General features: G+C 22.8%; 1 protein-coding gene and 1 long non-coding RNA gene across 2 annotated transcripts in view; one reads left to right on the top strand and one right to left on the bottom strand.

Annotated features, from left to right (window-relative positions):
* LOC114129926 (nephrin-like) overlaps positions 1-16,339 on the bottom strand; it is a 224,564-nt gene that overhangs the window by 197,692 nt on the left and 10,533 nt on the right. The gene's annotated exons all lie outside the window — the stretch shown is intronic.
* LOC126551760 (uncharacterized) lies at positions 4,509-5,098 on the top strand. Its single transcript, XR_007605654.1, has 3 exons — positions 4,509-4,607; positions 4,688-4,868; positions 5,010-5,098. It is a non-coding gene; the product is annotated as an uncharacterized LOC126551760 (long non-coding RNA).

Genomic DNA, 16,339 nt, shown 5'->3' with positions numbered 1-16,339 from the left:
CAAATTTAACTTTATGTTACGAGTATATTCTACTTGTATTGAATGCATCGCAGTTTTACAAAATTAATATCTCGTATACATACCAATAATGTAATATATTATTATATTATGTTAAATATGATGTATGTATTTATATTTCTAGCCCAATTAAAAACCCAAATCATATAACTATTAACATAGATTTTTTTAGAATCTCTATTTTAATATAACAGTAGTTAACTATATGGTACATAATATCATATCATACAATAATTAAGACGAATTTAAAATTATAATTTCAACACCATTGACTTTCATAATGGTAACGAGATTGGAAACAAGTAAGTCATAATTATAGTTATCCAATTAACAGTATGAAATAAAAATTGGGTTGAACCAAACATAAAACATTTTAATGCTCTCGACATTTTTCTTAATTTTATCTTCAATATTATTAAACTCAATGCTTAGGTATTAAAATTAAATCTATCACATCAATGCTATTTTATTGTTGTATACTTAATGCAAGTAAAGTAGTCTAATCATTTTACCAACAATATAGGTATTTACCTATTTAAGCAATTGCATATTCACTACATATAGTAAATACGCAAGTTTGATAAGTTAAACACATGGAATAAATAACCTATTCACGTATGAAGTAGATATGTTGTATACTTTATAGTGTACTTATCTAATGATATTATAAAAAATTATAATTTTATTGTTAAAAATTTATATAACTTAATTATAAACTCAGTAAGTACGAGTATAAATATATTCTATAATGTATACTATTAGTCTACAGTTAATAAAAAAATAATTTTGAACAAACAATCAAATTCATTTAAAATAATTGATATTTCCAGTAACGTGTTAATACTTGATTTGAAAGAGAGTACTGTATAATATTTTGAATTTAACATTTTTTCCCTCAAAATAATTGTATGATAACTTTTATTATTAATGACAAACCTAATGTTAAAACTTAACTGCGAGAATTAAACATTGAGTGGAGCCACACGAAAAATAAAAACCGTAGAGTATTAATCGCTAGGTATTGCTCTTTTGAACACTTCAGTCTAAACTTGTTAATATATATTTTCGTGACCGTGTAGTGTGCGTGGTCGACTGAACAGCATATTACTACCTATTAGTACGTATAGGTGGAGCTACTGCACCACCCCATCTTGTTGGTTATACGAAACATAAAGCTACATTTTATTAAAATCTTTTGACGTACGTCATCCAATGTGTATTTTCGAAAAAAAATATTTTATATAATGTATCCATCCCTTAAACATGGTAGATATAATTTATAGTCTTATGGGCCTATTTATAGTGAGTTGATTTAATTACAAAAATATATTTTTTTTTAGATATATGAGTATTACCGGGTAACCTATTCAACCTTTGGGTACTTGTAGATTTTCACAATTTTATTAGATCTTCCACATTTTTATACGAGAAAGTAATTACTACAACTAAAACATTATGCAAACAAATGTAAATTATTATTTAAATGAGTGTATATAAAAATGTTTTCCTGTAGTATTTTGTACCTACTACAATATCATATTATGAATACAAAAAACCGTGTGTGTAACTGTGTAAGTGTAATGATAAAAAATTAGACACTACCTACAAAGTTGTATTAAATTATATTTATTTTCTAATAAAAAAACTCTCGTCGTACGCCGTAATAACTTAAAATTAATCTAAATATTTTGAAAATTGCATTTTGTAGGTATAGTAAATAATAATTTAAGTTACGAGAAAAAGTTTCTAGACCTATGAATAATATTTTTTGAATTGCAGCAAATTAATTAAAAATGTTTTTTTATTGTTTCAATATACAATTTTGTCAATTTAAAATGTCTATATAAATATATACATGTATAACATGTATATATTGTATATATTTTTAATATTTTCTGTTTTATAAAAAAAAAAACTCAAAAGAACCTTATCATAATAAAATATAAACCTTAACATTCAAAATTAAAGGTTTTATAATTTTTCACAACTATAGACTAAAATAATTAATTTTATTTGTTAAAAATAGAAATAAAATAGTTTATGATAAAAAAAAATATGTGATTCGTATTACTGCTGCAATAAAAATAATATTTACGTAGGTAACTAGAAGTTCTGAACTTTATTTAAAATACCTAAATAAAATTTTTTATTATATTATATCCAATGTCATTAATACTATACTTATTTTAATAAAATAGTTTTATCTTTTACTTAAAGTTATTGCTAATTATAATTAAGTCTTGATATATGAGTCATTGAGCGAGAACATATACTTCTAAAAAGTTAATAATATACTTGAGACTTTTATTTTTAATAAACTTCAAGGATAATCGTTCATTCAGACAATGTATTTCTAAGTGGAAGGTCTCTTAAGTACTTAAGAGGAATATTTTTTTCTACCCTTTATTATAACTAAATAATGCCTATATAAATATAATTATTATTTATTATTTACTATTTTCAACTAAACTTTACGTTTAATTATTACATAGAATTATAGTGAACAATTCCATACGTTTAATTCATTTTATATAAATATACGTAGCTATATATTACTTACATAGACTCGTCTACATCATTTTTCTACAAAAAAATAAAAAAATAAAATAAAATGTTGATAACCTTCATCAAAATATAATTATCTAATAACTAATATAGAAATACATTTTAAATCAAAAAAAAAAAAAAATAGTAATTTTTTTAATAATATTTTATTTATGAATTTAAATAATTGTAATTAAAATAATAAATGATGTAATATTAAGACTTTCAATACAAATAATAATAATTTATTTATTATATTTTTTATTTTTTTTTATTTATTTATTACACATTATTTTATAACGAGTTCATAAATATTTATTATTATTTGAAAATAATGAAGTTTTAGAATCTGATAATATACTACAATAATTAGTAAGTATTTATTATATTTCACACATTTTCGTTAATAAACATTGTCTTATTTTCGCACCGATAACAAAATACAATCTCTTATTGAATTCTTCAAAATACGAATGATATATAAATGTTGGTTAAAATTGAAAGAGAAGCAGTTTTTATAGTTAAGCATTGAAAAACCTTATTGTGAATACATACGAGTATATGACGACTGACGAAGGCGTTTAAAAAAAAAAAAAACATGTCGTTACTAATAATATTATTGATTTTTACCTGACTAAAATGGAATACATATTTTCAAACGAAAAAAAAATATTAAATAAAGAAGGCGGTAGTCGTTTTTAATAATACTGTTAACTAGAAAAAAAAATCTAAATTGCACATTGTTTGTATTTTATAAAAAAAAAAAACAAAAATTGCTGGGAGAAAATTAGATTTTCTTTGGATTTATCGTTTTATTACGGAACGTTTAGTATTAAATCGTTCTTAAGTGCTTAACTGTACATAAAACAATAATACACATGAATAATAATAGCCAGCCTAAAATATCAGCTATAAGTTACAAAACGGTGAATGATTTACGGCAGAAAACCTCTAGGAATGATTAAAAACACGACAAATTAACGGAGGTGAACTAATTGAAATTGTGTAGATCGGTGAAAATAAACTGAAAAGGTACATGCGTATTATACCTTTACAGCGTGTCGTTCACTGTTATTTTCTATACCTTGTACTACCATAAAAGCGTAAAACAATACGGGTTTATAAGAAAAATGCTAAGAGCTTACAAACCGTTTTCTTTCTTCTTCTTTTTTTTTTTTTTAATTCAATTAATTAAGAGTTGGTACCTATACTACTTATTACTAAATAAATCGATAATATACAATAATTGAAACGATAAACCGTGATACAATACTTTCTTCCTTTTTTTTCTTTTTTTCACAAACCTCGAACTAAATTATTGATATTTGATGAAGTGTTTTTTTTCTTTTATCTATCTATTGTGTTTATCAGCTATCACTGTAATACGGTGTCCAGGTGAACACATTTAACAAACAAACACTGTAGCCTTGATGAATAGTACAATTTAATGCAATGCAAATAAAGAAACCCAGACTTACGCAATTGAATATACTTTTTAGATATTACATAAACATTTTCACGTTGAAAAGTGAAAAAAATAAAATAAAAAATATAAATTTAACATAAAACTGAATAATAAAAAAAAATATATTCAAAGTAGCTACGTATCTCAGATAAAATAAGTGCAGTACCTACCTACCTATTTAAACACGAGAAGAAACATGAATTACTTAAAATAATAATTAGGCCGTAGCAAAAAGTAGGTACCACGAAAATCAATATATTACGTGGAACAAAATATTTATGTTATGTGAGAAAGAAACTACCGAGCACGAAAACATTATAATATAGAATACGTAAATAGTTATTTTACCTCAAAATGTAATCCTCATTTTAATATACGTCACGTATATTCGGAATCTCTTGAAACAAAAATACAAGTAAAACATTTTTATATTGACAAATAAATCAACTTATATTGTGACTTAGCTTATACGTACAACATATTGGTGTCCGTTTATGGAACACAGATTTAGTGCATAAATGTATATTGAATACCAAGTATGGATGTACGTATGTGTATCCAATCATGTTTACAAACAAATGTAATAAATAATTTATACTTATACTTCTTTGTCAGAAAAACAAATAATATATATATATATATTTTAATTTAAAATGGTAGGTAAGTATTGCGTAATAACCCAGAATTCAATAGAATTTGTTACACAATTAAATCATACCCAAATGATCAAAAAACGACGACTTTGATGCGACTTGTAAAGATTCCTACAATTGTTATAACATGTATAGTTGTGTGCATGAGACCAATGCTATTATTTGAAGTACCGACGCGACTACCACAGGTATTATTTATAATAAAATAATACCTACGAATATGTTATGTACAGAAAATAATAATTACAAACTTATCGTTGATAAATAAGAAAAAAATTGATTTATCCGCGGAAGAAGGTAAATTTATACTAATATTTATACTTGGGCAGTTAGGCATTGCAAAATATATTGATGTCGAACTTTCACGGGATGCTAAATCATTAAGTTTAATTAACGAGCTTTAAATAACTCATGCTGTCCAGTACATGTCTTGAGTTTATTGGGAGTATTCCAAGTACGGTAACTATCGCAAAAGGACTGAACGAAATAACGGTTGTATAAACTATAAACAATATAATTTACCTAAGTATTTGTATCGCTTTGCCGGTTGCGTGTTTTTTTAGTATTAGGTGGATGCGTGCAATAGGTATTCATTGTTATAACAAATTTGTACTTATTAAGATATTGACAGTGCTTCAAATTGATTTTTAAATTGTTATACATTACATTCAATAAATCTTTGTTTTTATTGGTAAATTATATTTAATGAATTCCTATTATCAACCTATATTTACAAACGCCTAATATATTTAATTTATTTTGACTTCTGAAGGGAATTAAGAAGTAGTGATTTGACGATATTACGGTGTAACGTAAATGTATTTCTTATTTCGAAAACGATCAAAGTTTCATCAGTGATCTTTAATTAGAATTAAAAATAAAAAATACCACAAACATAACCAGACACCATAAGTTATCTGACGTAGAATATAGTAGTGGGTTAGGTATTTTTTTTTTATACATTTGTGTAAATCGTTGGTTCTGACTACTCTCAAGCTCGCTTACATTACCTACTCAAAAGTTTTTCGTAGTTTTCCATTTGCTTGGAAATACTACTACTACTACTACTACTACTATAAAAAAAATAAAAATAAAATATGTATAATTTTCATGAATCATTTTTATAGGTACATGGAGATATTTTTTGACCTTTTAAAGTGTTACATGATACTTTTGGCGTTTAAGACTGATTGGATAAACGATTGGTATATATTATTATGTATTGTGTTACTATAAATTTCCATTTTCATTAAAAGACATATTTTAAGAGTTTATAAATATGTTGATTCTGTAGTAATGCTCGAGACAACTTTAAAACGATGCGTGAATAAAAACTTTAAATAAAAAAAATTTAATTTGTATAAAATATTGAAAATACGTCACAGCGATTTAGATGCAGATCCAGTTATAAAGTGGTATGTATGTTGGCAGTTGAATTTCTCCGTTAGTCATGTTTAGTTTTTACAGAATCTGAATGAAGCAAGGGAATTGATCTACCATAAAGTGTTTTTTTTCTTTTGGAAAATACTTTTAAAAACCTTATTAAAAGTAGTACAAAAGTTTCTTGTTGGTATCTGTAGATCGAAAATTGAACGTAAAAAGAGTTTAAAGGCATCATAGTTTTTTATTTTTTTTACTTCACTAGTACAATAGATAAAAAGATTAAAAAGTGAACAATACAATACAATTATTTTTAATAAAATAGTTTTTAGTTTTGTTAAAAACTAAATATATTCATTGATTGGTACTTAAAATTGTTATAACAATATTATTATTTGTAAAATATTCTATACGTAATATCATTATTGAAACATTTAAAATACTTATGTGCCATATTTTGGATTGTAAAAAATATATCAAAAAAAAATATATATATATATTATACTATATTATTAAATATTAATTTCAAAATAATTATATTTTGTGTTACAACTCTTTGAAATTAATTACTTCGATACACATGATAACCCATATTTCAAATGTTTCATCTTCAAAACGTATGTATTTTGCTTAATACTGGTTTATATTACAATACATTTGAATCGTATAATGTTACTCAAATCAAACTATATAATGTACTGGTGCACTAAGCTTATAAACAAGTTAAAAACTGTTTTTTTTTTTAAGATTCATTAGATCTAAGAAACATAATATCACATTGGATCACATTAAATGACCATGATTACGAACTTTTTATGCAAAAAGTAAATATTTAATAATTATTAAAGTACAATAAGACGCGTATACTAAGATGATGTTATTTTTAAACTTCTTTTTGGCTTGGCTTAATTGATGATTGTTTTGTTCTTAGAATCATTAATATAGCAGTTCTTTCTAATGAGTTTTTAAATTTTAATATAGTTTTTTTGAGAGCAAAATTTAACTTTGCGGTACCAAAGTAATCCTTGTTCAGTTTTTGAAGTCTACCAATATTCCCTTTAAGTACAAAGCGCTTTAAAGTTATTTTTCTATTATAAGAGAACATTAGCGTTTTTAAAGAATTTGATTAATATCGAAACTCTACATTCTTCAGATAAAACTATGTAATATAATTTGTAATTTTTATATAATATATCTAAATCAAAAAGTTGTTTACTTTACTAAATGCGTGATATTGAATATTATAAGACTTAATACGTTATCGTTATGATCATTTATTATTGAAAAACAAAAACAAATTAAGTATAATAATCTATTGAATAATTTGAATAAGATAAAAAAAAAAAACCTAAAAATTTGATCTATTGTCTCGTAAATGTCGAGTGTATCTTGCCATTGACAGATCAATGTAATAATGAAGTAGACGTGTTATTAATATTAAATTACTTAAATTTAAATTCAATGATCAGTTGTTGTATACAAAAAATGATTTTAAAGAGCGAAGATAGTATTTTATTTCTTAGGGTATTTTATAATTGAAGATAGTGATATAGATGTAAGACTATTATAATATTATACATTTTTCTCTTTCAACTTGGGAGCTTATAGGAAATATGTTGTTGGCATACTTTGCATATTAAACTAATTTTTAAGTTTCAATGCATATAGTATTTTGTTATGTTCCCATTGTACATTTTATGATTGTATATTCAAAATCCAAAAAAATTTAGTTACCTACTTTATTTTTCTTTTTAAACATAAAACTCTTTTTTATTATTGAGTGAATAATTTGGTATCATTATTATTTAAACTTCTTATTTATAATTTTAGGTGGTATTTTTTTTTTCAATACAGACCTTTTAGCTTAAACATTTTTAGGTCATAAATACAAGCATAATATGTTAAGATTTTGTTATTGTACAAAGTTACTTTTATCATTAATATAATAATGATATAATTATTTTTAATTTATAAATTATACGATATAGGTGAACTTATTTTCCCCAAAAAATTATACTTCTTGTATCATAATAATATTATAATGATGTATAAAATATTATTTTATTATCATATATTTAAAATAAACCACAACCTTTTACTAACCTGTCACTATCCTTGAATATTAATAATAAATTATTATAACTAGAAAAATACTAAATTAATTCGTTGTGAATTTTTAAATTTTACTATTATTCACTTTTACGATTGTATGAAAAAAAACCAAAATCTATTTTATCATCAATTATTTCTTCATTTCGCTACTTTAATTTTTAGTTTTTCCCAATGATTTAAAATGAAACCATCCATACAGTTCTATTTTATTTCTTAAAACAATTTATATCATATAGTTAAGTTACGTGTTCATTTGTACATAAAACCAATAACGACATATTAATTTATAAAAACATCTATCAGAATTATAATATAACATGACGTTCTTTCAAATTTATAATGAAAATATAACTACACTGGATTGCATCAACACAGTCAGATGAATATGCACCATAATAGAAATCACTGACCGAACAAAGTTGTGTATATTTACTACTGCAACAGTAGTCATCATGTGTATTCGTCACATTTACCTATAACTATTTTTCCTCCAAACATATTGAACAAATACAAAAAAAAAAAAAAAACACCCACAGAACGTTTTCAGGAAAATATACTGTGCAGTCGAGGTGTACAAAACTATATCTGTCACATTCGTGAATTTGTGACACGTTCAAATCGATGTGACTTATGGATTTCCATATTAAACTAGACAGGCACGCTAAACATATTCTGTCATTTTTAACTATAGATTTTTTCGTATATTACATGACAATAAGTTATATGGCATGAGCGTATGACGTACAATTCTACATTCACGTGTATTTCGGATTGACATCGACTCTGACAATAGGTACCGTACAAAGAATTTCATCAACGTTTTACTTGGATTCTGTGAAAGTATATTACATTACGTATATAAATATGAATGGTGTGGAAATAAAATACGGGGGCCAAACATCAACTTGCTGCGTTTGGCACTAGTAATAGTACGCACTAGCCTCGGTTTCAACCACCGGTTATAACATTATACTACATAAATATAATAATAATATACACTAAAGTATTTAAGTGCCAAGCCATCGGATTCGATTGCATTCACAAAGATAATCGGATATTGGTACACTTAAGGATCGATAAAGATTTTTGAAAGTCAGTGAGTAATATTAAATTAGACTGTGATTTTTTTTAAAAAAAAAAAAAACATAGAACAAGTATTGCCAAGTATCGGTACTGGTATCATCATATAAATTTGGTGATCATTAATAAATACGACTTTAATAGCGCTATGAAATTTATAAATTTTGCAGTAGTAGCTGCACTAATTAGGCATGATAATTTTAGTTAATATGATATGCGTGTTTTTTATAAACTCAGCTGTATTTGCCATTTATGGATTATTTTTTAAATTATGTACTTAAAATATCGCAGTTTTAGTAATTTCGTTTTTTATTTTTTTATCTGTTGTTTTAATATGCGCATACAGAATACTATCTAAACGCTACTTTGTAATTTTATATTTGACTATGTTCTACAGTGTAATTTGGCAACCAAAAGGATGGAAAATGAGAATCCATTTCTGTAATTAAATAATTGTACCTCTCTTTTATTTACCTCAAATAAAATTATTGATGTTATTTCCCCATAAATTTCATAAATTATAGAAAATTTACAAAATATTTAAAAAAAAAGTTGACTATATGAATAATTATTAAGTTACTAAAATCAAGCGAGCGATGTAGGCGTACTATATTTTAGCTATTTTTTTTAAAAAAAAACACCGTCTTAACTAAACGCAACGGTTTTATTAAAACACGTTTTATGATTTAAAAATGAACAATAGTTTAAAATGTATAGATGAATATTAAAGATGTATATTATATACATATTTAGTGAATTATTAAAAATATTATAAAAAATAATTATAAGAATAAAACTAAGAATAGGTATATATTTTTTATTAATTATATTAATAAACAAAATACAATTTGTTTTTTGTATTATACGTTATTGTGATTTAAATAATCTGTATCCATAATATTAATTAGAAAGAAAAAAGAAGATTAAGCATATAAAACAATATTTAGGTATAGTATATATACGTATACGTTTAATAATTCAATAATTGTATATATAAATTAGAAACTATTCACAGAGAGTACTTTTCGTTAACACTCCCAATAATTACTCTTTCTAGTGTAAATATCAAATTTTTAATGATTCAGTCAGATGATAAAATCTCAATCTACCGTTCACATTTCATAAACGTTTAATTGACATTTTAACACTATATCTTTTCCCAGTAGACCACACTTCATCCAATTTTAAAATGAGAAAATGAGTATTGTATTGAATCACATAAATGTTATAAAAAAATAATATAATATATATATATATATATTATATATATATGTGTGTGTGTGTGTGTGTTTAAAAAAACTATTGTAAAAAAAAATCTCTACTAAAAACAGAAAAGGTTGCTATGGTTGTTTTATGGGTCCAATAATAAGTATTATGACAACTAATGGATATACTTCTTAATTAGTTTAATCTTTTAGTAAATATTCAAAGTTAGGATATATCATTACTTAGGTAAGTACTTAAAATTCGTATTGACAATAAGAATTGTTTAAAACAGTTATATCTGTTAACTATTGAATAATTATTTATTTAAATACAGTTATAACTAGTACCTACGAATAATACATTTTATGAATTCATTTTTGAAAGCTACGTTTCAAGTTATAGTATTAATACGAAGACCTATACTGCTATACTTGATGAATGATGACCAACTTAATAATATTTCTCAAGAAATTACTTCATTGCAATAAAAATCATATTAAATTGTATATATATATAAACAGGAAAGTCACTCTGCTCTATAGCTAATAGATTGCAACATTTTTTCTCAGTCAAAAAGCTTGGAAATAAAATACAAGGTTCCTCATACGTTATTTTTTCAGAAATTTAATGATGTCGAAAATACTTTACAACAATTTTATTTTTAGACAACTGAAGATCATATTTCGTCGAAATTGGATATTTGAACGAATAATAATGATATTTCTCGATATATTAGTTTATTTTTATGTTATAATTCAAAAAATATTAATCGTAATTTTAAAATCTGTTGCTATTATGACTAGACTATACTAATAACATATTTACAGTATATCGATATTGACTCATAATATTATTTTTATTTAACTACCTAATAGATATTATCTGTTAAAGCGATCTTACGTAATAATAAGGTAATTTCATATTTTATTTATGTAACGCTTTTATTCATGGTGTGACACGACATATGCAATATTAATAACATGAGGGTCATTGTTTACCACTAATTGGAGTTTAACACTAATAATCAGATTATTCGGAAATGTAATAAATAGATAACAATAATCTTATGAAATACGTGTGACTGTAGGTACACAATTAAAGTTATGAATAATTAAATATTTAATAAAATAAAAATGAATAAGTCAATAAATACACATATCTAAATAAAACCTATCTCGAGAGGGTACTCGTGAGGGGTTTATATAGTTGTATGCCTTCTTCCACTGATATAAATACTTTAGTATTATTATATTCAATTTTATAACCAGATAAATTGTTTTAGAATTCCGTTTATGTGGATAGTTTAAAACAAAAAATATATTTTTATCTAACCAACGAATAGATACCATTATTTCTCAAAACTTACTAACAAAATTTTATGTATATGTTTATATAACTAGGTAGGTAAAAACACACATATTTTGACCTATAATAGATAATAATACAATATAAACCATATTTTATATGATAAAAACTAAACACCACTATAAGCTCTCTATAGTCTGGACTACTGTTAAGTTAGAGGGTATAGAACAATTTTATGTATTATACTTCAAATGCGAGACACTAAACGTTATTGATTAAACAGTAAAAAACTTTCTTTATCCTTAAACTTTTAAGCGTGCACTTGGCATTTCATTACCATTTTTTCTTTAATTACAAAAGGGTTATTTAATTTATAGTATTTTGATAATCAATTGTATACGACTATTAAGTACTAACGTTGTGATTTTATATAAAATTCTGAATATAGGTACTGTGTTTTCGTTTAATAATTATAAATTTGAAATAAAATTTACTATGACGTTATTATTTAAATATTTTTTTATTTTTTTAAAATTGATCATATTTAATGATTCATTTGAATAAATAAAAAAAACTTAGTATAAAAAGTAGATAGGTTTTTGACCTACTTGTCAACATCTTTACTTAATAACTTTTACAATAGTTTGTAATATCCTAGACATTTCGTGTGATTAAATTTTAAATTCTAATCACTTAGCTTATATTCCTAAAGTTTAGTATCTACAAGCATTTTAAACATTTAACTGAAATTTCCGCTTTTTAATGCTCACGATAATTGTAAAGAGAATAACCTTCATTTACCATAAACTTAACAAAGTTTTCATTTTTAATCAATCTACCTAGAACTTATTAATTGTATCAATATTATTATTATTATTGTAATAGTATTCATAAGATGATAAAAAATTGTATTATAATATTAAACACATAATTTTTTCGTTATTACTGATATACTTAACCTAAAGTTAAATTTAAATCAAAAATTTATTTTATCTATAAATATTGATGTATTTTTTATGATTTATATAGTTTATAATAATTATAAAATGTATCATAGTTGTGAGTTATAAATATTAGTAGTCTAAATTATATTAGCCATGGTATATTTGTCAAACATAAGTATGCAATAATTACTATAATATACAAGGATTATTTTTTAATAAATAATAAAATAATTATACAATTTTAATTTTATATTTTATATTTAGGTACATAATATTTATGGCATATAATCATATTATTTAAAATACATGTAGGTATACTTAATCATAAATTAACTAATGGTTTAAAATCAGGTATCCCTTTAAATTATTCATCAAAAGGATTTTAGCAACTGTTTTTAAATATATAATTCAATAAGTTTTTGGAATTTTGATTGGATGGTAGTTTCAATATTTTTTACATCTTTTTCTGTCTCATTAGCAATTTAATTAAAATTTTGTAACAAAATTATTTATTCATTTTATACGTTTGTAATTTAACACACTCACAAAGCAATCTTGCCCAACATAATATATTAAATGTAAAGATAAATAATAAAAACAAATTAATACGTTTGTTTTATAAGTTTTAAAAATAGCTATTTAAGTTTTTCAATATTATCAAAAGTAAATATAATAAAGTTGATTTTTGAAAATTATAAGGTACCTAGATACTCATAACAGTCATAACTTTATAATTAATTTGATCAATGTAGAAATTCATACCTACACATTACACATTTAAATTGAATACATTTATTTCCTCTAATGATAATTATGATGTTTTAAAATAAATATATTTAAATATTGTTTTTGTCATATGAGTATAAATATTATATACAGTATAAGTATATAACATTAAATTAAAAAGTTCATTTTCTATGTTGTAGTCAAAAATATGTTTGAACATGTTATTGCCAGTGTAAAAAATAGTTTTACTGTATTCAAATACGAATATAAAAAAAAAAAAATAATAATACAACTCTAATTTTATTTATAAATTACAAATACTTATTTATAGAGGCTGTAATAAATATATCAGAAGAATAGTTGGATTTAACGAAACTGACATTAGTGAGTTATTGCACGGGGTGTTACCACAACATGTATGTTAAAGTACATTATTGCTTTGTATTATAATATTACATCACATTTATTTACATTTGAATTTAATATATTGTTATATATTATGTATTATGCTGTTTGATTAGAAAAACAAAATGAATTATTTTTATCGATAATTTTTATAAAATAATAATCCATATAGCATATATATAAATTATATATATAATTATACAGGAAGTAGTAAAAAAAATTGAAAAATTAATTTAACTAACTATATGATTTTATTTTATTTAATTGATATTATTATTATAATTAATTTAATAATTAACCATAATTTTAGTATAAAATCTTAATTTAAAAACATTTTTTAGAGTATAAGCCATTACATAGTTATAAATTCTTCTGCCATTTTTCTCTATTATAATCATAGAATAATATTTTTATAAAAAATAAGTTAAATAATCTTAATTAAGTACCTCTTCTGATTAGTTACTAAAAAAAATAAAGTTGCTGATAATAAGACTTACTCCTTTATGAGCAAAAGTGTTATAAACTGTTCGAGGAATTTTACTTTTTTTTAAATTTAATTAAATATAATTTTATAATTTCTTATTATCTATATAAAATGTATTTACGAAATTGTATAAATAGTGCTCCTATAAAATCTATAAAATACTTAATGCAATTTGAAAAATTTATTTGATTACGATTATTTGAATATATTTAATAAATGGTTATTATAATATCATAAAGTGTCTATCATACAAATATTTAAATTATAATTTGTAAAAAAAAAGGCTTTAAATAAAATTATTCTTGTAGTTGGATTAATGTAATATTAGGGTAAATTAACCGTCCCTAAAAAAATAGTATTATTTTTATTTTTGCATTTCTCTAAAATTATCAATTGGTTCGAAATTTTGAAAATATATGTGTATATAGATTATCTTCAATCATTTTAGTATCTACGTTTTTATACATTTTCAATACGTATTTATTATTGATTATTATTAATATTAAGATAAATAAAATATACTAATATATTAATGTTAAATTACATATTGCTGATATTCTTTTACTTCTAAAATGCTAAAATGTATAAATAATTATAAGTTATATTATATCCATCAAAAAAATAATTTGTATTATTATTTAATTTTAAGTTAATAGTTATAGATATTATAGGCGGTAGTATAGGTATTAGAAAAGTATTTCTAATTGGTTCAATGGAATAAGAAATCACTGGTTCTAAATTACTTATTCATGGAGACAGCATTTATCATTATAACATTTATATAATTTACTATGTACTAAATTAAATTTTAAAGAAAAGATAAGCTTATTGTAATCTACAAAACTTAATTTATTAAAAAAAATGTAAAAATATTCAAGAATACTAGTTATCATTATTATCGAATTGAGATTTTGAAAAATGTTCATAAATTGTGAAGCAATAAGTAGGTACGAGTATATTCGACAAATTTTGAAAAAATTTAAATGAAAGCAAATGAAATATACAAGAAAAACAACAAACGTTTAAGCTGCTGTAGGCGATTAATTTCATGTAAATTATTAAAACTCAAGAAAAACAAATAATATATGTAGATACTAGGTAGTAACTGAAAGTTTTTAATATGAAATTTGGCATTAAGTTGATAGAAAAATGTGAAAGATACCTACAAGGCTACACAAATGATTAAAAAAACTGTGGAAGTTAGTCTGTTGTTTATTAATAGAAAAAGTAAAGTATAACTCATCATAGTACCTAATTCAAAGTATAATATGTGTTCAATTCGAATTCAATCCATTATTCTTCATAAAAAAATAACAATTAGGAAAACCAGAAATTTTTTCCTAAAACAAAGTTTTTACTATATCCATTTGTTAGTTTGTTGTAATTTAAAAACTAGTAACTTTAGTTGAGATTTTGGCCAAATTTTTACATTTTTTATACAAAGTACAACTTTCAAAATATTTTTATCCTTCGTAGATATTTTCCCATATAAATATTTTTAAAAATATATGTTCTTTCAAAAGCTAGAAACTTAAAAACAAATGTTCTTTATAATTAAAAATATTATCAATTTTTTTTTTAATCTAGAAATTTAAAGTTAGAAAATCTTCTAAAAATTTAAAATTTGAATTTATTATTTTTCTAGTCAAAAAAGGTGATTACCGATACAAATAACATACTATTGTAAAGCAATATATTAATTATACTCATAATCTAAAATAGTATATTTTCCAAATTTAGTTTGGAATTTTTCTTTTTTTCATATTTACTCTAAAAATACCTTAATATACAATAAAGGAATATTAAACAAATGATTTTAAAATAGGATATATAAACATAATATATGTATAATTATTTTCTTCTGTGCACTAGTAGTACTAATAAAATATGTAATGTGTATTGCAAAGTTAATGTTAAAAATCACTTAAAGCATAATTAAAATAGTAATAAAAATAATATTAAAAGGTTCACGAACAATAATATTATTTATTACTATTTTTTTTTTGCGAGCAAATAA

Source organism: Aphis gossypii, chromosome X, assembly GCF_020184175.1.
Source record: "Aphis gossypii isolate Hap1 chromosome X, ASM2018417v2, whole genome shotgun sequence".
Taxonomy (NCBI): domain Eukaryota; kingdom Metazoa; phylum Arthropoda; class Insecta; order Hemiptera; family Aphididae; genus Aphis; species Aphis gossypii.
Note: the sequence above shows the minus strand (reverse complement) of the source record. Positions and strands in the feature narration are given on the sequence as shown.